The 27570-nt window shown below is 33.6% G+C and overlaps 1 pseudogene; it reads right to left on the reverse strand.

Annotated features, from left to right (window-relative positions):
- Positions 1–5331: 5331 nt before the first annotated feature.
- LOC121366291 lies at positions 5332–26738 on the reverse strand (annotated as a pseudogene).
- Between the last annotated feature and the right edge of the window lie 832 nt (positions 26739–27570).

Consider the following 27570-nt stretch of genomic DNA (forward strand, 5'->3'; position numbering starts at 1 on the left):
TCATTAACACTCTATGTTATTATCAGGTTATAGAGGAAGCACCATGTTGTACCCATTAACTTTATGGGACAGCTTTGTTCCTGGTAGCTAGAACAAGATATAGTTAACCGCTATTATACATGATAGTCGTTCATTTTTTGTACAAGTTTGATTTTTGGTTCTTTTTGTTAATAACTGTACTATATTGGTAATATATTGTTGTGTGTTTGAACACAAAACACTGGGAAAGACGCATTAACAAAGTTTTCGGTTTATCAAAATTGTTAAAACTATGGTCTTACAGAAGAGCAGTATTAGTGAGTTCTATTATCGGAAGCAGCTGAATTTGAATTATATGTTGGACGTGACTAGTATTATAGTCATTGATTAATGGAATGTATGGCTATTTTATAAATAGAATTTTTGACCATCCATGGTAGCATTGTTTTTCAGACTTCCTTCCCATTTAATTGTATTCACTGCTCTCTCAAACAAAATTCAATAGCTAAGGAGTTGACTAAACTAAAACATATCAAGGAGGTGTCGAGCTTGCCTGGAGGGGTCGTGTTAATTGTTTTTCCATCATAACTACGAAATGAGTCAAATGGTGGCATACTTAATATCGATCAAGAGCTAGGTTAGCTTATGTAAGGCTTATGTTGCGGCTGACTAATTGAAGTTAATTGGGCAGTATTTAAACATCTAGATAGCCCATCAACTGTTTCAGTTGTGTTTCCTATTGTTTTTCCACACTCTTTCTTTAATGAATGCTAGTCGTCTCTCTGCAGCAGCAACAAGCTACGCATATGATGCGCACGTACCCTCAGACGCTCTACTTCACTCTAGGACCAACTGTAGTGACTACTCATGGCGTTCTGCCTCAGCCTTTAACCCAACCTACCGGTTCCAGTTGCTCTAAGCAACGACTCTTCCCATGCTCATCATCCCTACTGCAGCTACTCTACCAACCAGCCTGCTAGCTCATAGCAACACTAGTACAGCCCTCGAGCTGAAGTGAGCAGTCCGAAAGGCAGCGATAAATCTTCTCCTCAGTCCAAGTCCAGCCATTCTAGTTTCTCTATCGATAGCATATTAGGCAAGAAACAAGAACCAGAGAAAGAAACCAGCAATAGCAGTCTTTCCAGTAGGCTCCTGTTGCAGCTTCCCCCATCCCAGAACAAGAACAGCAACGACAAATGGTCTTTTCTATTTCTACACACCTGCTCAACCATCTGCAGCCCTTTTCCTTTTGCGACAACGCCTCGACCATTCGAGCAGATCTACAAAGAAGTCCATTAGATCTTTGGTTTATTCCATCTCAGGTAAGAATACATCAACAATACGAGTTTAAATAACACTTAACATCATAGATATTTATACCTAACATCTCACATTGATCCTTGGTCTGAAATTACACTCTTTTTTCCCTTCATAGAAACTGCATCTCTTTTACTCTAAAACTAAAAGAAAGAGGAAGCTAAGAAACTGTGTTCACAGAGAAACAATTGGAAGGCCTCGAATCAAAATTTGCAGAGAAAAAGTACTTATCTGTACCAGACCGAATGGAACTGCAAATCGCCCTTGAACTCAGTGAGACTCAAGTCAAGACTTGGTTCAAAATCGTCGCATGAAATGCAAAAAACAACTAGCAGCTGAGCAACAAGACAAGGATAAAGATGCTATGGAAGAGGATGAAGAGGAAGAACAAATAGAACAATCTTGGTCAAAAAGAACAAAGCTGGATAGTATAGCCGTTCGTTGTCATCACCTCTTACACACGAAGGAGAAAACAGACTCTGAAACTGTTGGTAGTCCATAGTAGTTGTTTGTGTGCATGTTTTGTTGTTGTTGTTGTTGTAATACTTGTTTTATATTTGATGTTTTTATTCTTTCTTTTGTTACTATTGTTGTATCATTAGTATCTCAGAGAGCAGGTCATCTCTCATGGTAACACTACACAAATCTCTTTTCTCTTTACTTATTCTATTTATCATTTTTCCCTAAATATTACAAATAAGAACTAATAATAGAGGTAGATTTATTTTTTGAATTTATTATCCCTATTTAAATTTGATCTTCAAAATTATATTATTATAAATTTAAACTAATATCAAGTGAATATTTATTTCAAAAAAACCATCATAATATTACTCATATTTTGAATTCTGCAGTTGTCATTAAAATTCCTTTCCAAACTCCCCTACTATATTATCACTCTCCCCCTTCCCTCGTCCTTCTGCCTAGCTATTCTCTCAACTCCCCCTTTCTCTCTGTAGTAACACCAACACATTTTTAGTAACTTTACTAATGATGGTGTGAACACACTATCTTGTATGCAATACAATCTCAATAACAAGGAAGAAATAAAAGCAAATATAGCTATTGTACATCATTTTAATAACGCCACACAGTGAAACACCTCGTAAATAACAGGATACAACTTGTGTTAATAATAGAGTAGGTCAGCCAACGATAAGGCCCACAAAGGAGTATGTAGCCAAAAATATGAAGCTATAAAAGTGATGGTGTGTGTGGATTGAGGACAGTTGAATCAATCCAGCCAGCTCATGCATCAAAGAGAGAGATAATTGATTGATTTGAGGACCAGACCCCAATCCCACTAATTGAGAACTGGGTGTCGAGAACCTGATATTACAAACTAAATTAAGGTCAAATCAGGACCCTTTTGTCTCGTTGGGTGGATTCTATGGCCTTTAAAGTGAATGTAACTTCACTTTTGCAACAACAAAACTTTGTGTTTTGAACGCCTGAGTCAATTTTAAAATTGATTGGACAGAAAACCACCGCCATCACTTGTGGACATCCTCAGTCAATTTATATTGAAATACACTGTATAGTATACACAATAATACGCTTGTATAAACAACAAATGTATGTATTAGAATGTATTGTATTTAATGCATCATATTCTGGTTCATACAGAGGAAAGTATTTTAGTTAATACATACAAATTGAATTAAAGGACCTTTCAGACAATTTCAAATTTATCAGCGTCAAAGCTATTTCAGATGAGAATTTCACTGACTGATTTTTTTCTACTGTGTTACCCAGTAACCTAGAGTAGAGAAGATGAATGAATGTTACCCATATGCATAGATGGATGGATGGATAGATAGGTGGATGGACAAATAGGATACAAGCAATGGATGGATCGATAGATGGTATGAATAACGATTACATCATAGTGCAGGTATACAGCAATAACAGATGAGAATCCATTAACAGTACTCTTGTAAAAAAGACTAAGTAACAATTATTGGTATGAGAACCAATATACAACTGATTTGATACTATAATAGTGAGTAAAGCAAGGAGGAGGAGGAGGATGATAAAGGAAAGGGGAGGGAACGAATCTGTCCAACCGACAAGGAGATCACCGCCTTTTGGTCGGTCATAGAACCATCTGTGGATGGAATGCTTCAGGTCAACAGTAAAAAGAGATCATGTATCTCTTTACAACGCCAAACACCATGAAGAATTTACCTTAAATGTTCTTAAAAACGGTCTAGGATTACCACATTATGTCTATTACAATGCCTTTAATGATTCCCCCAATTGTGCTTGTTAGAGTACTACAATGCTAGATGTCGAGACTATCTGCACCATCGATCAGGCCAATCTGTCTATACAACGACGCCTCTATTATTTCAATCTTAACATTCCACAACAATTCTTGACAACTGTTTACTTGTGATATTTAAAGATACTTTATTTCAAGTAACAGTCTTTGAATGTGTAGCTCTGTTTGGTATGTACAGTGATGACATATGCCAGCACTATGAAGTGACATAAGATATCCATATATGGTCAAAAGAGAGGGGAAAAACATGGCTCAATATCCCTCTCTTCTACCTGACAAGTAAACAATTATAGTTTATTATGTAATATCTGTTAATTAGAGTCATATGGTATATTTGAAGAAATTTAAAGTTAAGTTTTGTGCATATAAAAAGCATATTTTATACTCTCCAATACACCAGATTAATATGTTTTTTGATACAATAATACTATATTAGTAAATAATACATGATTTTTTTTGCTTTATACAAAGAGATCATCTCAAATTTATCAATTTTATGTCATGATGACAAGGTAAATATTATGCCATTATTGTTAATTATTAAATAAGTACTTAAAGGGTTGTGACTTGGTTGTGTCTGTCTTGAGTTGTTAATTGTATTATCAACACTTTGATGAAGTGACATTGTTATAGTAGGTCTCAATTATATATACCATATCTAGAACTACAGATTAACATAATGAAATAACCTTACAGCATATAGGGATGGATACAAAGAATGGATGGACAGAACGGGTGCATACAGAATGGCTGATTGGATGGCATGCAGGGATTGAGTAATGGATGAATGAGTTAGGAACAAGGATAAATAAACCTCAAATTAGTAACGTTTACAATTTAGTACACGAATCAATAGATAGGAATAATGTGATTGTAATGTTAGATAGTGTGTGACAGATAGCAAAACAGGATGGACATTAATTCTTATGTGCAGATAACAATTTACTTAATTATTTAACTCAATTAATTAATTGTCCATAGACAGCAGTTATTGATTCAATTTAGCACACACAAAAACACACAATAGAGCCAACTAGACTCAATTGGGAGGGGACTTGATGTGTCTGTCACATCACCTTGACAAATTATTGCTATCTGCAATAACTGTTTGATAACATACTTATCTTTGACTCCAGCCAGCCTGCTCATTCTCAGGCTACTAACTTGCATATATTGAAGACTTAACAACCACACGTTTATCTCAGACAAGTAGACTACTATTAGTTATAAACCATCTATTTTTAAAGTGTCTATTATGCCTATTAGTAGGACGAAAACTTCACTCTTAAGTAAAAGATTAAATTGAATTAGTAAGACTAAATTGTTTTTAACAGTTATTTGCTCTTATCTCAGATAACCATTACAGTCATTGGAATTGTATTATTGTCGTGGTTTGGCTAGACTCTATCTTGTGTTTCTATTGTTGTTTAAAATGTTACTCGACATATAAAAAGTATGTTATATTTTATAGAGCAATGTTGTGATCACATTATAAATAAACTTGTCAATGACAGTATTGGAAACCAGTATTGGAAACTGGTATTGGAAACTGGTATCATAAGAGCACTGATTCCTAAATCTTTAGTGTAATGACAATGAGATATGGATGTTTGGAATGGAATTGAAACTGAAAAATTACAATCAATGAGTAATAACAGAACAGAAAATGGTAGACATGGGAATGAGTCTCTTACCTCAATATGACAATATAATCGAGGAGACACAACGAGACTTTGCCTTGGAAAGAATCGTCAGAGTACCAGGAATAGAAACTCAAGACTACCAGTTTTGTTATCAGAGTCAATTACAGGGATACACCACTGACCAAGATAGTTTACGAGTTATCGTAATGATATTCTCCATCAATCTCAACCCACTACTGGAACTCCGACACCAGAGCTACATAGAAAGAACATAAAATCCTGTAACACACAACACATGTTAGGTTAAAGTATGAGACTGTTATTGCATAGTACTAAATAATATCGATCAAATTAGATCATGTAACAAGTCAGGATATTTCCAGTAAAACTCAGTAAATTTCCAGTATATTGTAGTCAAAAAATTAGGATATTGTTATAATCATTCGGTTGTAATCTGTTTTCCATTCATGCGTCCACCTGTTTATTTACACATTCTATAACACAATTATAAACCTGACTCTGGCTTCATGTATCCTTTTTAAAGCCACTTAACTCTAAATGTCTGTTTTGAAGCACTATAACACAAAGTGCACACTGCCATGTGATAATGAGATTAACTAGTCCTAGGGTTCAGAGTAGCATTCCCGAGCGTTTTATGGCTGTTAATTTGATTCGACTGTCAGCTGGTCCCCTTTAACCACGTGCTAAGGTGACAGCATCAACTAAGAGGAAATATCAACATTTAAGACTAACACTAGACAAAGGAGTCTGTCCTTTTTTACTTGTAACGAATAAGTTTTCTCGGGGAAGGGAGGGAGGGGGGAAGACAAGGTAGACAACTCTTATCCTGGTGCATGAGTATATTTTATACAGGCCCAGTAGCTCATATGGACAAGAGGTCTTCAGGTCCGTCCTTGTTGGTATAATATTTTGATGATGCACTGTATTCCTATTTATATTAATAGTTCCTGCTGTCTGTATTCTTCTTTGTTATCAAGAATTGACATTAATTGTCTCTAATAATAAGTCCTTTAAGGCCATTTACATCACCATTAGTGATATTTGCTAGTACTAATTATATCATCCTGAGCTCGCTATGACAACCCATTAAATATACCAATCTCTGTAACTACAAAAGGCTGGTTTGAGGGAAAATAAAAAATCCGCTGCTATGGCGAACTGATTTAGTGTCTGTAAACAACCACAATAAGAGGATTACGGTGGGAAGCCCCTGTGTTTTTGTCATGGTAAACTGGTGGTTGGTGGGGTTTATTAAGAGGATAATGTCCCAAATGATTACTTTGAAGTAAAAAGAGGAAAAGGGAAATTATAAGACCATAGTATCTCCAAATAAAATAGTGATTCTAACATAGAGATGAGCCTAACAATAGAGTTAGGAAAATGAAATGACTACTTGCATCCAAGAATCTCAAAGTCTCCTCCACACTATACTTCTTTCCCTCCTCCTCTTAGCCACAATTAGTCTAGTCATTTCTGGTAGTTAATGGACACTGTTACCCACAACAAATTAACCTCATTACCGACTTATTAGGATAATGGAAAAACATTTCTGTAACACACAGGATATTGGTCACTTGTTTGTCTGTCTGACACACCACTATTATCCGTTTATTTGCCTGTCAGTCCATCCATCTATTTCTCTACTATACAGCTGTAACACTGGGAGGAGTATATTGTAGATAAGAAGATTAAAACACTTTTATAATATGGCATACCTAAACAAGCTGAGAAATGAACTATGTCAACCTTTCTTAGATCCACCTGACAAAATGAGCTGCTATTAATAGTGACAAGTAAACACTACACCATCATCACATCTTACACCTATATAAACATTAATTATCATCACACACTCTCTAATTGTCTATAACAGACTCTCCTCTCTCTCTCTCTCTCTCTCTCTCTCTCTCCACACAAACACACCCACACATTGTGGTATATACTTCAAATGTCCAACCTAAATATTTTAATATCAACTACTATATATGTCAAAACACCATATAATCAGAACATTACACAACAAACAAAAACTTGGTATTAAAAATATGGGCTAGTTGGCTCCATTAATAGACTAACCATAACACATATATATGGAAAACAAAAATTATTTATTGTCACATTAAGCAACCTTAAAGACTCTAAACTATGTACATACTACCACATACCAAACTCATATTAATGTACCATATGTTCCAGCTCCCCATCAAACCTTTCAAGGATGAGATCCCTAAGTACAGCACACAACAATAATACTGTCACCTCTAAAAAAACTTTGCTAATGCTATTAGGAACTTGAGGAGGAGCTCACGCCTTCCATGGTCTGGATGGAGAGGTTGAATGTCTGCTTTCAAGAAAACCACCCCTTCTAGTAAAATAGGGAGGATGTATAATAGTATGTACTTGGAAGACATCCATAAATAATTAAAATATAGCTAAAATAGTTTAATTAATAATGAGATTAATTAATATAAGTGCAGCTGGTGCGTTAGTGTGTATATAACAAACCTACTCAATATAATTCATTGTATCCATGGTAACCCCTCCCCCATAGGACAAACTGACTCCATTGGCACAACTAGTGGTCAGCTTAAAAGTATTGAATTGTTGTTAATGTGGTCATTAAGCTCTTCTCAATGGAAGTTGACCGTTAATGAAGCTGTGGTATTCATCCCATAGTAAACATATGTTATCTTTCAGGATAATTGAATTAATTAGAACCACAAATTTACTATTATTTTTTATTGTATGTGCATGTTTTACCCGGAAAATATAATTATGTAATATATTTTACAGGAAAATAATAGATCTATAGACAACCTAGTTAATGTTTTGACATTATAGATACTTAATAATAACATTACTTAACTGACAAGCAATTGGACTAATAGAGAGGACATACAACCAACCACTGGTCGACCTTCTAACAAACATCTCTATCACACTGTTAAAATATTACAGAGTGACATCTATTCACATTCAAAAAGACTCTCTATTATAGACTCAACTAATTATGAATAGTGCTGTAGTATTTTCAAGCTAACAGCTGAGAGACCTGAACTACTTCAAGTGAGAAATTAGTGGACAACAATATCTTGACTGTTTGAAAACATAACCGGCTGTCTGAGTATTAGCAACAGAATTCTTTCGTATAACTACTACTACTTCATTTAATATTAATAGTTTGTTCTTTGATGGTTTTTAACTAATGAGGGTGACAGACAAATAGAGAATCCTCTGTAATAGAATAATAGAATTGTTTTAGATAGAATTAAAACACGCGCCTGCAAGACATGTGTATGTAATATATGGCTGGGTACGTGTCCCCACAAAACATGATAATAGGTTATTACGGTAGTAGCAGCTGTAATTTATTGGATGTAATACTCACGGGGGACTGGTATGGCGATGACTACATCGTTTAATTCAAGCATATCTCTGGAAGGGTTCGTATTCTACTTTACCATCACATGTACCAGCATTTTCTGATGGGCCAACAGTTAACTAAAGAATGAATAGATGGAGGCCGAGACATATGAATGCTGGTTAACTGAATAGATAAATGGGATGAATGGTTAACTGAATAGAAAAAACAAATACTAAGGGAGAGAAATGACAGAACACCACACAGTGAGCTACCCACTAAATAAAGGCAATAGTGCATCATCTGTTTGTCCTGTAAACGCCATTTCAATACTCCAATATCCTGACCAATAGGAAAAGCTACGTCCTTCACCCTTCAGCCCTACAATGCTTTTTGTCGTGAAAGAGACGCTTTCAACATTTGATGTCTAAAAAATGAGGAATAACAATAATTTGTTTCGTTTCTGAGCACCCTCCTCATAAGAGGGCAACATGCACTACACCCATTCCCCCCACAATAAAAATAATACACCTGGCAGACAGATTATACAAGATATTCATAAGGTATTAATGACATTCACGTTCCATTTTAAAATCCATTATCTAATTAAGCAGAACCACAGCTACTATTTCACATTCTCGAAATGATATCACAATGATATCATAGTTACATCATAATTATCTAATAATCAATTTAAAATCATTTTGAATGAACGCCATATTAGATATAAAGGTTCACTAAAAAGTTCTAGTTTCTAGAGATATGAGGTATCCTATCTGTTTCATGGAGATAAAGTGCAAATGAAAATAATTATGTGGAATCAAGTTAATTGTCTTAGTTAAAGAGTTTCGCTCACTTAGAGAGAGAGAAGAGAGAAAGAAGAGATGAAGAGAGAGAGAGAGAGAGGAAGAGAGAGAGAGAGAGACAGAGAGAGAGAGACAGAGAGACAGAGAAAAGAGACAGAGAGAGAGAACAGAAAATACACCAATATTGATGGCTCACACAGTAATAACAGTTTTTGAAGTATGTTCAATGAACAACACTCAAGGTCATAACTAAATAACCGATCTGTTACCATGACAACATTAAGATATGTATCCCTTCTGATCAATTGTAGTCGTATAATACATAAGTATTTAGTGTAATTAGATCAAGAATGTTCAGCTATTATCAAAGGTAATTAAATAGTTGTACTAATGTCTCCTTCAATTGCTCATTGAACATCACATTACATGTATAAAATATACATGTAATACATGTACAAGTATTACATGTATATATAATACATGCAAATATATGTAATGAAAAAATTCTTAAAGTCACAGACGTAGTACATAAAGAGTAGTCACACAATTTGATTGTTAAGACCTTAAAATTCACCTGACAAGCAATTTTAAAAGAAGTTCAAAGAGCAATATAACTGAATGGGAAAGTCAATATGGAAGACACCTCTACTCTAGAGATAATACATTAATTGTTGTCAGACTTTTGTTCACTATTATAATCATAGCAGGCAATGCTCATTATACTTCTAGAATAATGTCTCAACATGTGAGCTATGTCTCATGATCCTTTATATCACAATATTAAATGATGTATCTTAACATCATATTAAGGGTTACTGCTACTATATTGATAATGTCGTGAAAGACACCTTAATTAACACTATTATTACTACAAAAAGAACAATAGGTGTGACTTAAATCCTACATAATCAAAACAAATATAATTATGTAGACAACAAACAAAGTTACATTATATACACGCATATTTTAACAGGGTATGTACTTGTAGATATAATTATGATGTAGGTAATTGATAATTATATAAGGTATTTGATATCACTGTACCCCATTAACCTATTTGTACATGATCTACATGATCTACTTGTACATGGAGATTGTTTCACTAATTAGGGCGTTGTCAATTGGGCATTACCAGCTGCCAAAAGAAACACTTGACACAATTAGGAGTGGATTGACCACAACTATGTTAGGATATAAACCAGTTTGACCAGATAAGTGAGTAAGAGTGAGAGAAGTGAGACATCATGAAGTACCATCAAGACACAGATGGACTTGTAATTTGATATAGATAGATAAAATAATTGATCATAAATGTGAATCATTACTCATCAGGAAACACATATATGTCCAGTCAATAATTTAATCAATGTTACTAATTAGATTATAAACCCATCCATTTAATGAACCAGTAAAAAGACAACTTAGGAATGAGAGTAATTACATTATACTACAAGTATTGTTACATCACATAAGCATTTTTTGGCTTATTATATTTACTATAAGAAACATTGGTTTCTCTACATGACCTATACACCGTCTGCTATGTACAAGGGGAGAATTTTTCCCACCAAAACGATTTCATAACACAATTATGACCTGTAGCTATTATTAGAGTAATCAGTAATGTTTTTAAATACATGTTATGTTATTGTATTAGTTGACAGAAGGGATCTGACTAATGTGTTGTGTTATGTAATATGATGTAATAGTATACATAATAAATAGTAAATTTCATTGTTATTGACCAATCAGATTACAATTACGCTTGTCCTGTTTCTTTAAAATGATAAAATTTTGTGACCTGGCTTCACCTTGTGAAACTTTAACCACTTCAAGAAACAATACTCATGAAATTTTTAAACCAAATTTTACTCCAACCTCATTCTATTACATAACTACCAGTAATAACAAATCTGATAGCATTTTTGCCCAATAGCTTATGAAGATAGATCCATAATTTATTTTATACACAAATTTTTAATCTTTCAACAAAATTTTAGAAGCACAGATACACCAATAAAGACCTTGATTTACAATGCATTACTTTCTATTATAGAGCAACACATTTTTAGTAAGTGTTATATCCCCAGTATATCTAATGTCTAAATCTAATATGTTAATATCTGGTACATATACAAGTAATTAACTGGTTATTAATGATAATGTCATGTACTCTTGTCCAGTGTGTATATAGAACATGTACAATACAAATTACATGTGTTAAAAAACAGTTAAACAATAGCATAACATTTGGTAGAAAAAAATTTTCAGTTGAGGGGGTGGACATTATGTCTTTATTATTTAGAGATTTTTATTAACAAAATGATAATTGACTCAAGATAGAATACACAATAATATTCATCATTAACTAACCACATTAGTAACTGTTCCAATTAAAGTCATTGTATAGAACACTGCGGTTTTATCATTAACTAAGTAAGTCAAACTAGCTTTAAACAGAAGACCTTGTAAGCATAAAATGCAAATCCTTAGACTTAATGGAGCAACAAAATTTGAGCTAAAAATGTCACAGTAATCTAATTAAACTGTTTAAGTAATTTCTAAGCTATTATTCAAAGGGACAATAGTATTCCAATATTAAATAGAGTTTAAAATCTATTTTCATACCTGAAACTGTATGCCTCTCTCTTCTTTGTGGTCTAGAGTAATCATTATTTGTCCAAATTCCCCGTCAGAAATCCTCAATGTGACCATTCCTAATATTTCCATTGTGACCTGAAGACCACCATCCCGTCCAGCAACTACAGTTAGACGTTCACCTATCTTCAAATGGACTCTAAAAAGTAATAATTTATGTCAAAATATATCAATGTAACATAATATCATATGCATAGTAGGAATACAGGATATGGTTAACTGTAAATTTCCTTTTTTGTTGAAAGTACTTCCACATAATGGCCACATTAACATGTAACTGTTTGCAAATAGCATAGATCACTATTCCTACCACCCACTTTAAATTGTTATCATCTCCCACGACTACATGTGGTTTACAATATATCATGTTCAATAGATTATAGTAATTATAAAGTGAGTGTTAGTTTTTTATTAACACACTTATAGTACAAACAATAAATGACCAGTTACGTCACTAGACTAATGGTGGAGTAGTAGCTACTAACCACACCCATTATTTGATCTTTAACAGGCACATAATTCCATAACTATTAACCACACCATAATTGATCTTTAATAGGCAAATAATATAATAACTATTAACCACACTTATAATTTGATCTTTAACAGGCAAAACCACACCCATAATTTGATCTTAACAGGCACATAATTCCATAACTACTAACCATGCCCATAATTTGATCTTTAATAGGCAAATAATATAATAACTATTAACCACACTTATAATTTGACCTTTAACAGGCAATAACTACTAACCACACCCATTATTTGATCTTTAACAGGCACATAATTCAATAACTATTAACCACGCCATAATTGATCTTTAATAGGCATAACTATTAACCGCATTCATAATTTGACCTTTAACAGGCAATAAACTACTAACCACACCCATATTTTATCTTTAATAGGCATAATAAATACAATAAATGTTTCTAATGACTAGTCTCTAACACCTCTATTAACATTCCCTATTATCCATAAATTAATAGACTAGTTAGTAATTATGTAACATCTAATAAATAACATGTAATTAGTATAACAGGAAACAATAGAAATATATGACCATAATATGAAAATGATACTTAACACGCAAACAAATTTTGAAACAAACACTTGTATAGAAATAGTTGCTACATGTCCATCTTGAGTAGGAAGTCAATGTAATTTGGTATTCATAAAGTCAGCCATCAGGCTTGTCATAAATTGAATTTTAATAACTTCCTGTTCAAGATGGCCGCATAGCAACAACTTATAGGTAAGTGTTTGTTTGAAATCTGTTTGCATGTTAGGTACCATTTTTTGTATTTATGGTTACATATATAGAATAAAAACATGAGCTTTAGAGAAAACTACAATTAAAAAAAATCCTGAATAATCAAAGTGGGTGTGTGGCTATAAGGTACTTAGTCTCGTCCCCATCCTATCATGCCCCACGGCAAAAAATAGTCTGATATTTTCACTTAAGTTGGAACAAAAAGTTCTAAATGTTGTAATTATGATGTTTATCTGACCACATCTTGTTTTCTTGCCAAGTCTATAAGTAGTAATTCTCGTAATAGGTAATAATAGATACACTGTTATGATAAAACAATTCCAAGATTTATTAGACACAGTGATATCAGTGTACATATCACATCTTTTCTCAAGAAAAAATGAACTTATACACCAGACTACCTTTCACTATGGGTATAGTAGACAAAGGACAAGACAATTATATTAATATCGTAGTTCAATGAAGCCCCAGTAACTTGATATAATAGACGCCTTCTTACTCCTCTACTATCATGGTAATAGAACCATGTCTACTCTCAGTACAATAGTAAAGGAGAATATTATTGATGTTATATACGAATGAAGAATACTCTAGTCCTCCTCAAAGTGATGTTTATAATACTAAGAGTCTAAATGTTCTAACAACATATACTATAATAATATCTATTTGAGTATCTTAAGTAGACAAAAACAGACTTACATTGATTGTGGAGTACCAGCTGTTTGAAACTTTAGCTACAGCACTGGATTGACGTGGTGCAGTAGGATTTATAACTCCTAGTTAATAAAAGTAGGTGGAGTCATTGAGTCTCTCGCTCTCTCTCTCTCTCTCTCTCTTACTTTCTCCTTCTGATAGTAATTTGTCAACAAATGAAATCAGCATCCTTTGATTTTTTACCTAGTTTCATTCCAGAGCCTAAATGTCTAGAGAAATAGATATATAATTTAAGAATAATAATATAATATACAAATACAATTATAGGAATGAGACTAAAGAATAGGGAATGAAATCAGTAAGGTAATGGCGAGTGGTATAGGGAATGAGACTAGATAAAAAAATGGGTCTAAGTTGCTTCAGAATGAAACCATGGTGATATAGGATTGAGACTATGGAAACATCATAAAGATTTGTAAGTCAGTGGATAGATGTACCAATAATATACGATGACTACAGTAACCACACCCACTAATTAATTACTGTCCCTCCTACTTTTACAGTACTGTTATTAAGGGAAACAGTACTGCCTTATTCCGGAGGACAATATGCAAAAGACGACCTTATAACAATATATTGACCACACCCACTTGGCTTGAGATGATTTAGGAGCAGGTTCATAGGACTCAGCTGCTGGCATATAACTTCCATGTCCATAATCCTGTGAACTGATACCACCTCCATAACCTCCTCCATAAGATTTAAATCCTTTCTTGCTTCTTTTTTAGCTTGCTGTAATTCTTTAGCCCGTCTTTTCATCTCTTCTTTTGCCTCCCGTTCTTGAGACTATAATTGGAGGGTGGAGTCACAAAGACAGGGTCAAACATGATGTACATACTTTTCTCATGGCTTCATAGACCCGTTCTTCATGGCTGTCCATTTCAGTGAAAGTACGTATGTTGAGCTAAATTAACAGATTCACGGTAACCAAGGGCAACAATTTCGTCAAAAGCAAATATCAAATCAAATGCATTATCAGTGACTTCTTGTTCATCCAATGAATGACAGTATTCTGGTATCTTGAGAGAGAGGGGGAGGGAGAGAGAGAGAGAGGAGAGAGAGAGAGAGAGAGATTACATTAAATAGAACCAACCAGAAAATCTTACCACACGTGAAAACAATCTCAATGTTTCTAAATCTTCCAAGATGTTACTGGTTGTCGTGGTGATAAGTAACATGTACAATTGTTCTAAGGGCTGATATACATATCGCACACTCTCTGTTTCTACAAATGTATGTTGTTTTCCAGTGTTCATGAGTTTAGGGAAGGCTGCTAGAAGACCTTCAATACGTGATCTTGTCATTTCAACAAATTGTCTTGATAATAAAAGCTATTATAGAGAAGGGTTAGACAAAAGGATTGACAAGTGTCATTCTATTTATGCCCATTAATCATTAATGATTTTTTAGGTTTTAATAGTAATATATCACTGACCTTTCCCTTGTTTGGTACAAATTGCAGCTGCTAATAATACCTGTAATTAGAGGAACAACATCATTTAACAACACAATATAATATCATTGTATGTTCTTCTCTATTTACTAGTTTAATATATGTTATTGTAGTATGTGATGTTATAGAAACCATCTATATTATTAACTGACCATTTTTATATTACTCAGTCTTCTTCTCTAAACACAAAAGATGGTTCTATTGTTTGAGTACCTGCCACGTCCTCAAGTCATTAATAATTAATTAAAAGGACCGCCCCTTAACCACGTGGCTTATACGAAGCCGTATTGGTACCCATACATCCATTGGAACTGTTATGGAAACTTTGTTCCTAGTTAATATTGGACCTAGGTCCATTTTTGCATTCCAGATTTGACCTAGGGCCCAATTTTGCTGCCTAATTTGGACTTATACTGCAAAATTTGTTCCCAGAGATAGGTCCTCTTTCTGCAGCAAAATTTGGTCCTAGGTCTCCTTATGGGCAGCATATGATCTGTTGTTAACATCCTTAAAAACTTGCTAGTATTGTTAATGAATGATAGTATTGTTTTACTGGAACCCCTATGGGAGAACTTCAACTATATCATTAGATAGGTTTTTAGAAAAGAGTGTGTTGGAACTTGTGAGCTTTCAATTAGAAATTGAATTCCTTTTAATAATAATATAATATATTTTATTATCCTAGGGAGTGATCTAACATATTGTAGGAGGATCAATGATATAATTTATCTTCTTTGTGATTAGTGATATATATATATGTTATGTCTATTTAAATAAAGACAGCATATGTTATGCAATTATAGGTTATATTATATAGGTAATGTTACAATTAATTAAGAGTTTTTACACAAGTGTCACATATCCATGATATGTGCCTCTTGGTCTGCCAAATGACACTTGAGACTTCAACACAGTCTTCATAATATCATGCAGTCTTTGCAGCCTTCGCACTTAATCATTCTACCTCCTTCTGCTTGACGACACTTGTAGTATACTCCTAATTAATATCAACAACACATTGTTTTACTTTCTTTTTTCACCACTGGCAGGGGAATGGGTTAATTGTATTATTTTCAAGACAGTGACAAAGGTGGTCCCTTAATTGATGTTGAATATAGGTTATTTGTGTTAGGGTTTGCCCGCCACAAAGAGATGTGGGAAAAGCTAATGAAAAACCCCACAAACATTTGCAAAACATCCATCAATGTTTGGATAGGCATCTTTCAAAAGCTTCTGTGCTGTTAATGATTTCATTTACAATACTTCTGCTATTAATAAACAGTAGCAAACTGTGGGTTCAATATTTATATCAGTGACCAAGTACACTTTAATGAAACTAATATTAATGTTAGATTACTCCTTTTTGACATTGTTAATGTCACATTGGAATGGGTATTAGTCCAGAAGAGTTCTGTTTTGGACTCTGTCTAATTAATGCTTATAATGGTGTGTTTGTCTCTTGTTTGATTAGCAAGAGTAGCAGTCTACTCAACATACGAAATTAATTTGATATTGCAAATTTTCCTGAATATCCTGAATATTTAATATTATTTTACAAAACATAGAATTATTGTCAGTTTGATGGGTGTCATGCCATTTTGTCTAATCCCATTTCGTCTAACAAAATGTACAAATGTCCCATTTTGTCTAATAGTAAGGAGATGGAATTCTTATTCCAAAGAACTAATACTAGTGTAAAGGCTTTGATGTCTTGAACAGTAAGAAACCATGTACAGAAACCATGAGATTTACGAGGCAGTCACCCTTTTAAGTCTGAACAAGCTGTGACAGAAGTCACTTTAATGCAGCTGGCTGCAGGAGGACTTCCAAGAAGAAGGAAAAGAAAGTACAGAAACCACGAGAACAGACTGAAAACTATTAAAGAAAAGCTTGAAGCAGGAAATTATACATTACAAGAACTTCTTAGAGTATAGCCATTGGGTATCTTTGTAATTACTGTTATTTAAATCATTTAAAAGTTTTTAGACGAAATGGGACAATTGTACATTTTGTTAGATGAAATGGCTATAAACCTTTTGATGATACTAATGGTAAGTATCTATATTTGGTGCTCTTGCTTCAGAGTTCATCTTGTCAGGAAATTGAAAGGTCTCCAGTCTATTCAAGGAGAGTCCAATAATAAAAAGCACAGTTAGCACACATCTATATTTTTCATCAGCACTAGTAAATTGAAGTATTTCAATACAATTTTATCATATGTGTGTGTATTAAAAATAAAATTCGTGTGTATTGATAGACACCGAACCCTAAATTTAAATTGTTAACAAACAGCAAATTAAATGATAAACGTTAATTTTAATGCCTAAAGGAAATATCTAAACAAGAACTTGATTAAAATAAATATTAAAACAGAAATTAAATGACATCGGGAATATATCAAAATCACGCGTACACACCTAGCAAGGAAACGCGTGACCACCATTATGGCGGGAAATATCAGCCACTAGCACACGTCTGACGAGCCAAAAAATTACATAGTGGTAGTGTGCTAGCATTTCCCGCCAAATTGTCGCGTGTTTGTGCCTTGTGTTTGTCAAAATGAAGTATGACAGAGATGACTTGATAACATAAAAGGACTTCATGTTTCAAGGTTATACAAGTTCACAGACCCCTCGTGGGTCTTCGTCGCTACGACTCGTCTTTGATTGTTCTCAGTTCTCTGATGTTTTGCTTGTTCTCAGTTCTCTGCTTGTTCTCAGTTCTCTGATGGATTGATTGTTCTCAGTTCACTGATATTTTGCTTGTTCTCAGTTCTCTGATGGATTGATTGTTCTCAGTTCACTGATATTTTGCTTGTTCTCAGTTCTCTGATGGATTTGATTGTTCTCAGTTCACTGATATTTTGATTCTTCTCAGTTCACTGATATTTTGCTTGTTCTCAGTTCTCCAATGGATTGATTGTTCCAGTTCACTGATGGATTGACTGTTTTCAGTTCACTGATATTTTGCTTGTTCTCAGTTCACTGATGGATTGATTGTTTTCAGTTCACTGATATTTTGATTCTTCTCAGTTCACTGATGGATTGATTGTTTTCAGTTCTCTGATATTTTGATTGTTCAGTTCTTCAATGGATTGATTGTTCTCAGTTCACTGATATTTTGCTTGTTCTCAGTTCACTGATGGATTGATTGTTCCAGTTCACTGATGGATTGACTGTTTTCAGTTCACTGATATTTTGCTTGTTCTCAGTTCACTGATATTTGATTGTTCAGTTCTCCAATGGATTGATTGTTCTCAGTTCACTGATGGATTGACTGTTTTCAGTTCACTGATATTTTGCTTGTTCTCAGTTCACTGATATTTTGATTGTTCAGTTCTCCAATGGATTGATTGTTCTCAGTTCACTGATATTTTGATTGTTCAGTTCTCCAATGGATTGATTGTTCTCAGTTCACTGATGGATTGACTGTTTTCAGTTCACTGATATTTTGCTTGTTCTCAGTTCACTGATATTTTGATTGTTCAGTTCTCCAATGGATTGATTGTTCTCAGTTCACTGATATTTTGATTGTTCAGTTCTCCAATGGATTGATTGTTCTCAGTTCACTGATGGATTGACTGTTTTCAGTTCACTGATATTTTGCTTGTTCTCAGTTCACTGATATTTTGATTGTTCAGTTCTCCAATGGATTGATTGTTCTCAGTTCACTGATATTTTGATTGTTCAGTTCTCCAATGGATTGATTGTTTCTCAGTTCACTGATGGATTGACTGTTTTCAGTTCACTGATATTTTGCTTGTTCTCAGTTCACTGATATTTTGATTGTTCAGTTCTCCAATGGATTGATTGTTCTCAGTTCACTGATATTTTGATTGTTCAGTTCTCCAATGGATTGATTGTTCTCAGTTCACTGATGGATTGACTGTTTTCAGTTCACTGATATTTTGCTTGTTCTCAGTTCACTGATGGATTGATTGTTCCAGTTCACTGATATTTTGATTCTTCTCAGTTCACCGATGGATTGATTGTTCTCAGTTCTCTGATGTTCTCTTGATGAAAAAGATGAGTCGCTCTCCTGTACATCCTCTTCTCTCTTCTTCCTTCAAGCCTTCTTTCCTCTTCTTTTTTATTTTATTTTATTTTTTTTTTGGGCTATTCAGCCTATACATCATACACACACTCATACAATCCCTAAAAATTATCTCCCTCCTGCCGCTCGGCGGCCTAAAAAAAATTTTTTTTTAATATCTCAGGCCGCCGAGTGGCGGGGGGGAGCTCTGATCTTCTAGGGTGCGTGCGTGTGTGCTGTGTGTGTGTAGGTTGGTGGTCCTTTTTCACTTCCTCTGTCTCTCTTCACTCTCTGTCCATCCATTCATTCATTCACCAACAGTTCATAACTACTCTCTTTTTCTTTCCCTGCAGGAGCAGCACTGGTGAAAAAGGTGAGCTGTCTTTCCATCCATCCATCCACTTTTCATCCATTCTTTAGTATCCAGTTGTTATTCTTCTCTTTCTCCCTCTATGTTCTCAACTTGTGGACTGACTGGACTTTTGGGAACTCTCTATCTTCTCTTTCCTACGTACTATTGGTGGATTGGAGACTTTCACTGGCCATGGACCTCTTGGTGGATTGGAGACCTTCACTGGACTTCTTGGTGATTGGAGACTTTCACTGGACTTCTTGGTGGATTGGAGATTTTCACTGGACTTCTTGAGGACTCTTCAACTACAGAGACAGTTTTATTTTATATTTCTTATTTTTAGGTGTCATTTTGTTTATATTTTATAGTTTTCTCTCTCTCTTTCTTATAGTTTGTTACATTCTTTTCTGTTATATATTTTTAATTTTTTCTGTTATACTGTTATATTTTTTCTATATAATTTTTTTATTTTTTTCTAATATTTTTTAATTTTTTTTCTAAAGTTTTGTCTTTAATATTTTATAGTTTTTTCTAAAAAACGTTTTCACTAAAATAAGTCAATCTTAACTTTAGTTTCAAAGGTTTTAAAATGTTTTTATTCTTAAAATAGTTTGTTGTTCTCTTTTATAGTTTTTTTCTCAATTTTCTCTTTTCTGATTTATATATAGCTTTTATAGTTTTTTTCTCAATTTTCTCTTTTTCTGATTTATATATAGCTTGTTTTTTAGTTTGTTAGTTTTTTTATTTTATATATAGCTTGTTTTTATTTTATATATAGCTTGTTTTTTAGTTTGTTAGTTTTTTTAAAATATGTTTTTTCTGATTTATATATAGCTTGTTTGTTAGTTTTTTAGTTTGTTAGTTTTTTTATTTTTAAAAAGTTAACTGACACCCTTGGGTCCAAATGTTGAATGTTGCAAAATTTGGACCTAGGTCCAAATTTTGCACCAAGGACCAAATTTTTCATGACAGAGCTCTTAAGAGTTAAACAAATATCTTTTGAATTCATTTCATTTAAAACAAAATGGTTTATATCATCTTAAATCAAATTATAGTTATATTAATATTTATTCACAAAGCCCTTATACTTAGCAATGATTGTAAACACAATGGAAAAATATCATCATACAAATGTTATAATTTTAAAATGTTAATTTAAATTACTGTAAATATTATTTTTTATTTTAGAGCTGTCATTCTTGTAGACCAAGGTAAAAATAATGACATAAATGCTCCTATACTTAACAAACCAGCTGTTGTCAGGACAGGTACTGTAAGACTGGAATATGAGAACATACAAAAGTATAAGTCCCTACAATGGCACCTATTCTGACCATTAATAGATGTACTCCTGATGCTGTGGATCTTAGAATAGAGAGAATAATTGCTATATATTATATATAAGGTATTAACAATGACATCATAACATAATATTTGTCAAATATTATGTTATGATGTCATTGTTAATTGATGCAATGAAAAATTGAATGAAAGATTATTAAATATATAATTATTATTATGAAAGATTATTAAATATACAGATTTTTATATGAATGAATAAAATAATGGAATGATAATATAGAATATAAATTATTAAAAAGTGAAGGAGTAAAAGATTATATTAAATTATATAATTATAATATATGATATCATCATGTCATATGTGTAGGAACAATTTGTCATTGGGGGGGCATATGTAACATTTTAACATTGTTCAGTTTAACAATGAAGTATTTCAAAAACAACCAAAATAAAACCTTCTGTCATTTATACTGACAAAAATTTTTGAAATGTTTTACATAAAATGTACATCTACAGGTGTAAATTGTATTATGAGGATAGGATTGAAAAGTGGCTAATATAAATCAGTTGACCATCTCACAATATACCAAAAATATTGGGAGGGGGGGGGGCACGTGCCCCCTATGCCCCCCTGTTCCTACACCTATATCATGTCATATTGGTTGATAATGGTATAAATATGAAGATACCTTAGAGAAGTTGGATAGAGATCTGCTACTATTATAGTAGTGATATTCCAACATGGAAGAGAGAATTGTTTTAAATATTGACAAAATAATGACAGCTCCAATTTCAGTATGTACAATATATAATAAGAAAACAAACATGGCAGACACGCCTAATGAGAATGCTAAATGGATAGATGGATGTGATAATGGATCTATAAAAATAACAATGGATACATACCCAACAAAAAAGAACGTAAGAGGAAGTAAACAGCAATGGACGATAGACAAATACCAATTAAACCAGATGATGTAATGATGAAATCATGAAAGTACTCTGTCTTATAATCAGGAGATATATCATCTTCAACACAACTAGGGCTAGACATATTAGTGAGACAATATGTGTCATTCCAAGTTGAACTATTAAACAAGTCTTGTACAAGATCATGGGGGAAGTTCCTCATTTTTTGTCCATTAATTACAGTGTCAATAAAATGAACTGATTTTAGTGACATGGACTCCACTTCTGCTGATATACCACACAATATGGAGTTGTTAAATGTCACATTAACTAGTGAAACAGACTTCCATGTTGAGTTATAGAATATCATCTGATCAAATGTAACATTATGAATCAAAATTTCTTTCCAAATCATGCTCTCAAACCACACCCTCTTATAATGACCATCTAGTAATGAGGTGTCAGTAAATGTTGCATTCCACACCCACCATTTGTTAATCATTTCTTTATCAACAGTTACATTGATATAGTGTGTTAGAGGACAATGACATAGGTAGTTATCAGATGGAAGTTGAGTGGTATTAGCAAGGGTACCATTACAGGCAGCATTAATGGGTGTGGCTTGTTTATTTTGTGTCAGTTGGTCAATATATGAAGGGAACCAAAAAAGTACACCATATGATCTAGACAAGTCACATGACAGTCACATGACAAATAAATTGTTTAAAACTTACCCAAAAGATAAACAAGTATATATTATCATTAATAATAATGTTGGACGAAGGAGGTTTTTTGTACGATACAATTTTGATGTTCGTTTTAGGATCTCTACAAAGTTTCTTGGGAAGTTTTCTAAAGAAAGATTTAATACTAGGATCACTTTTATATTTTGTTAAGCCTTCAATTTGTATACGTTTGATCTGAAAGGGAGAGAGATAGAGAGAAAGAAAGAAAGAAAGGATGGTCTACACAACAAATCTAGCAAGTATTAACATACTGGAAAAGGTTTATTCTTCCAAAAGTTATTTATATAATACATACACTTTAATACATTGAGTGCATCTTTCTCTTTTTTTGACCTACAAACAAAAAACAATACAATGAAATAAAAAATTAAGTTAAATTAGACTAAATCATTATCACATACCTCTAGTAAATATCTTGGACTCTCTGGCATAAAAATAAACACTATTGCTCCAACTAATGAAGGAATAGCACAGATAAATAAAAATACTCGCCAGATATGTACAGGGATATCTCCTATCTGTAAACCACTTGATTGATGAGGTAAGAGAGCCCAGGCCATGCCTCCACAAAAACAGCTCCAACAATCCAAGAACCACCATATATTCCGAGGTAACTCCCCCTATAACGAGCTTCACAAATTCTGATACATATGGTCCTATTACTGGTAACGAACCACCCACTCTATGAGACATAAAACAATGACATCATTATGATGTAATAGGACAAGATAATTACATGAAAAAGATATCAATTATATTACCTTGTGTTACTATATATGATATAATGTAGAATTAATTTAGAGGTTGGATAATGACAATATTACTAAACTGTATAAGTATTCGGTCATGTGACACAAACTAACACATTATAGACATAACACTAACACATATCTATGACATCATAATGATGCAATGGTTTAATATAGCATTATAAAATGGAAGAACGACTTACCCTATTCCACTAAAAAATCTCAATATCAATAAAACATAGAAATTGGGAGAGAAAGCAGAGGCAAAGGCAAATATACTGTTAACAAATAATGACATCATCAAAGTTAATCTTCGTCCTGTTATATCAGCTAAACCTCCCAACATATAACCACCTATTAACAATCCAAGGAAAATTGTTGAACTTAACAAACCAGTTTGCCAGTGGATAATACCCAGCTCTGTAGGAAGACGTAAAAATGGTAATGTATATGAAATGGAAAGAACTTCAATAGCATCAGCTCCATTAGCTAGTCCAAAACCTGCTATGAACAGTAAGTGAAATAAACCAAATCCAACAGTTGAAAGAACTACTTCATAATCATTATACACTCCATCATCATGTGATCCAATAAGGAGACTTTTATCACCTTCATTGTCTGAAATATCACTGCCTGGTGGACTACCCCTTTAATATTAGAATCATTAGAATAATCTTGTAACTCAATCTTCTCTATAAAATTATTGTCATCTTCTAATTCCTTATCGTTTCCCAATCGTTTATAAAATTCTAACTTAACAGACATATTATATTATTAATAGAAAATCATTGAACAGTCTACTATGCAATTATTAATACACCACGCCCAGGCGTTAATTAATAAGCCCCACCCTTCTTTCTGCAGAAATGGAGTACAATCATATCACAGAAGAGTGTAAGGGAGAAAAAAGCCTCCAGTTAACAGTTACTAATCTAGAGGAAGCTCACGTGACACTAAGTAAGATAAAAACTTTCTAAATTCTTAGAGGAACTTACTCTAGTCTCTCCACTACCGGACATTGAGCTGGTTCAATTATGTCAAGATGGTCTCCATGGTAACAAGTCAATAAAGAGTCTTACACTTGAATTAACAGAATGTAGCGATGAAGGAATTGGAAATGTTCTTAATATATTAAATCAAAACCACACCCTCCAATCACTGACATTAAAATTAAACAATGTCTCGTCACTAGGAGCTACTAAGATAGCACACTTATTGCCTCTCTCTTGTCTAACATCATTTGCAATCTATGGGACTCAGTTGGACCTCCATGACCTGTGTATCCAAGACAATGGTGCTTTCCAGGTTGCTATGCAACCAGAAATTGCACTACATTGTCTGAACTAACCATTTCACAAAGTGGAATTACTGGAGTAGGTGTGGCTAAGATAATGACGTCACTTCAGACACATCCCTCATTGATAACTCTAAATTTGTCATCAAATGATATTGATATTACAGGAGTCAAGGCTATTGCTACCCTCATTACCAAATATGGTAACATTGAACAATTGGTATTAGATAACAACAGGAACATAGGAGATGAGGGTATTAAAGTGCTTTCTTATTCCTTAAACCACACCCTTCATTTAAAAATACTGTCCCTTAAATCATGCAATATCACTAAAGTGGGTGTGGCAATACTAGCAAAGTATTTAGAAAAATTTAACAGAAATAATATTGAGTGGTAATGTTGCTATTGGTAATGAAAGGGTGGAGCTTATCAGTAAGGCATTAGAAAAGACATCAACATTACAAAAGCTAGATCTGTCTCGATGTGGAATATCTGATGAGGGATGTTACCCATTAGCACAAGCAATGTTAGTAATACCAGTCTCAGTTTCTTGTGTCTCCATGGCAACACAATTTGTGATAGCGGAATACTAACATTATGCGATACATTGGAATTTAATCAGTAAAGCACTTCCCCTAGTTATTAACAATTATTAATATTTATATTTATAGAACTTTACAATGTCTGGATTTGTCAGAAAAACAGTTTGGAGAACAAGGCACTACTGGTTTGTTGCATTGTCTTAGAGTCAACAATACACTGACTTCTCTAACAATTTAACACCTTCAAGTCATCATCATTTATTGTCAACATTTTGATATTATATTGTCACAAAAATAACGAACTTAAAAGGTATATATCCTAACTTATACATCCATTCTCTTACCATGCATCATTTATCATTACACACTAAATCATGTCTCATGAATTTTAGTGTGCTAAATTAATTTAATTAATTAAATCTACTTTCCAACTATGTATCCTTCTAGAAGATACCCTGTCCATATCTTAACCATACATCCATTCTAGTTATGTATCCATTTCTCCTTTTATTCATCCATTTTATATTAGATATGAAACACAAATCAAGCAACTACAAACAGAAAATGCTACCCTCAAAAAGAAAAGGACTGGTTGTCATGGGAACTGGGTAACCGTTTATAATAACAAATCACTTAATGTAAAATGAACATAATTATTTTTAAAGACTTGAAATTTCAAAGACACTTTATCAAAGATCAGTTCAGTTTAAGTCTCCTCACCTTTTGGTGCTCTTGTGTAGATCACCTGTGTGTGGTGTCTACACACTTCCTTAATGACACCTTGTGCTAACAGTTCTTGCAGTCCACGACGAGAGCTAATGAGACACGTATATTTTAACCTCTCTGAGACGACTGAAGGTGTAATGAGCTTATAACTAGGACTTCCTTTTTTAGTTTGTCATATGTTGCCTTATCAAACATGGCAAAGATTGTTAAGTTTATCACGAACTTTTCCTTTAGACCATTTCTACGAGAGTCATTATAAATAAGTAATGTCGAATATAATGATATAAGGATACCTTCTTTTGGCTTTGCACCTGAACCAGGCTTAGCTGCAGCCGGCTTTTTCTGACTTTGTGCTTGCCTCCTTTTTGTTGTTGCTGTTTGGGCGGCTACAAAGACAGGAATAGTAGAGTTTATAATATGGAATACAACAAAGTATATGACCACCATTTTGTTAATCTTCAATTTTCAGACACCATGTGCTCCTTTGATTGAGCCTTTTTTGAGCATGCGCAGTAGTTCCTACCCACGACCTTTCACGTGTAATCAATCATACGAACAATACTGAAAGGGTCATATCACTGCAGGAAAGGTAAAGGTAGTAGTCATAAATTTCTAATTTTTTTTGTATATTTTTACAGTTTTCAATATTATGCCAAAATGTCCAACAGTGAACAGTTCCAAAAAGCTGCTGAAGATGTTAAAAAACTAGCTATCAAACCAACAGATGAGGAACTACTTGATCTCTACAGGTACTTCAAGCAAGCGTCAGTAGGTGACTGCAACAAAACTCGTCCTGGTATGTTTGATTTGAAAGGGGAAATACAAGTGGGATGCTTGGAATGGATTGAAGGGAACAAGCAAAGAAGACGCTGAAAAAAAATATATTACTATCGTAGGAGTTAAAATTTGTTATCAAATATCCAATCTAGTCATGTGATAATCATGTGATAAGCTTGTGATTGTTATTATTTTTTATTTTTAAAAAACAAACGAAATTTAATCATTAAGTGGATCATTAGAAAGTCTAATATAATCATTCTCCCCAGATGAACACAATGACATGAAGTATGGTTTCTGAAATAACTCTTCCACTTCCTCCAACTTGCGTCCTTTAGTCTCAGGGACTAGGGACTAGGAAGTAGCAAACAATAGTCCTAGGAATCCTAATCCAGCATAAAAGGCAAATGTAAAGGTTGACCAAGTCCATCAGCCAACGTGAGAAATGTCAACGAAACCCCTAAAATTAAAAATCCCAATTTGGTGGCTGTTGCTATAGCAATACAAGTACTACGAGCCCAATTAGGATAGATTTCAGAGTTAATTGGCCAGGGGAGTGGTCCCATACCAGGAGAAAGAATGCCATAAATAACCAATGATATAATAGCTAGCCATGCATATTCGTTGTT

The sequence above is a fragment of the Gigantopelta aegis genome, unplaced genomic scaffold (genome assembly GCF_016097555.1).
Source record: "Gigantopelta aegis isolate Gae_Host unplaced genomic scaffold, Gae_host_genome ctg5217_pilon_pilon, whole genome shotgun sequence".
Taxonomy (NCBI): domain Eukaryota; kingdom Metazoa; phylum Mollusca; class Gastropoda; order Neomphalida; family Peltospiridae; genus Gigantopelta; species Gigantopelta aegis.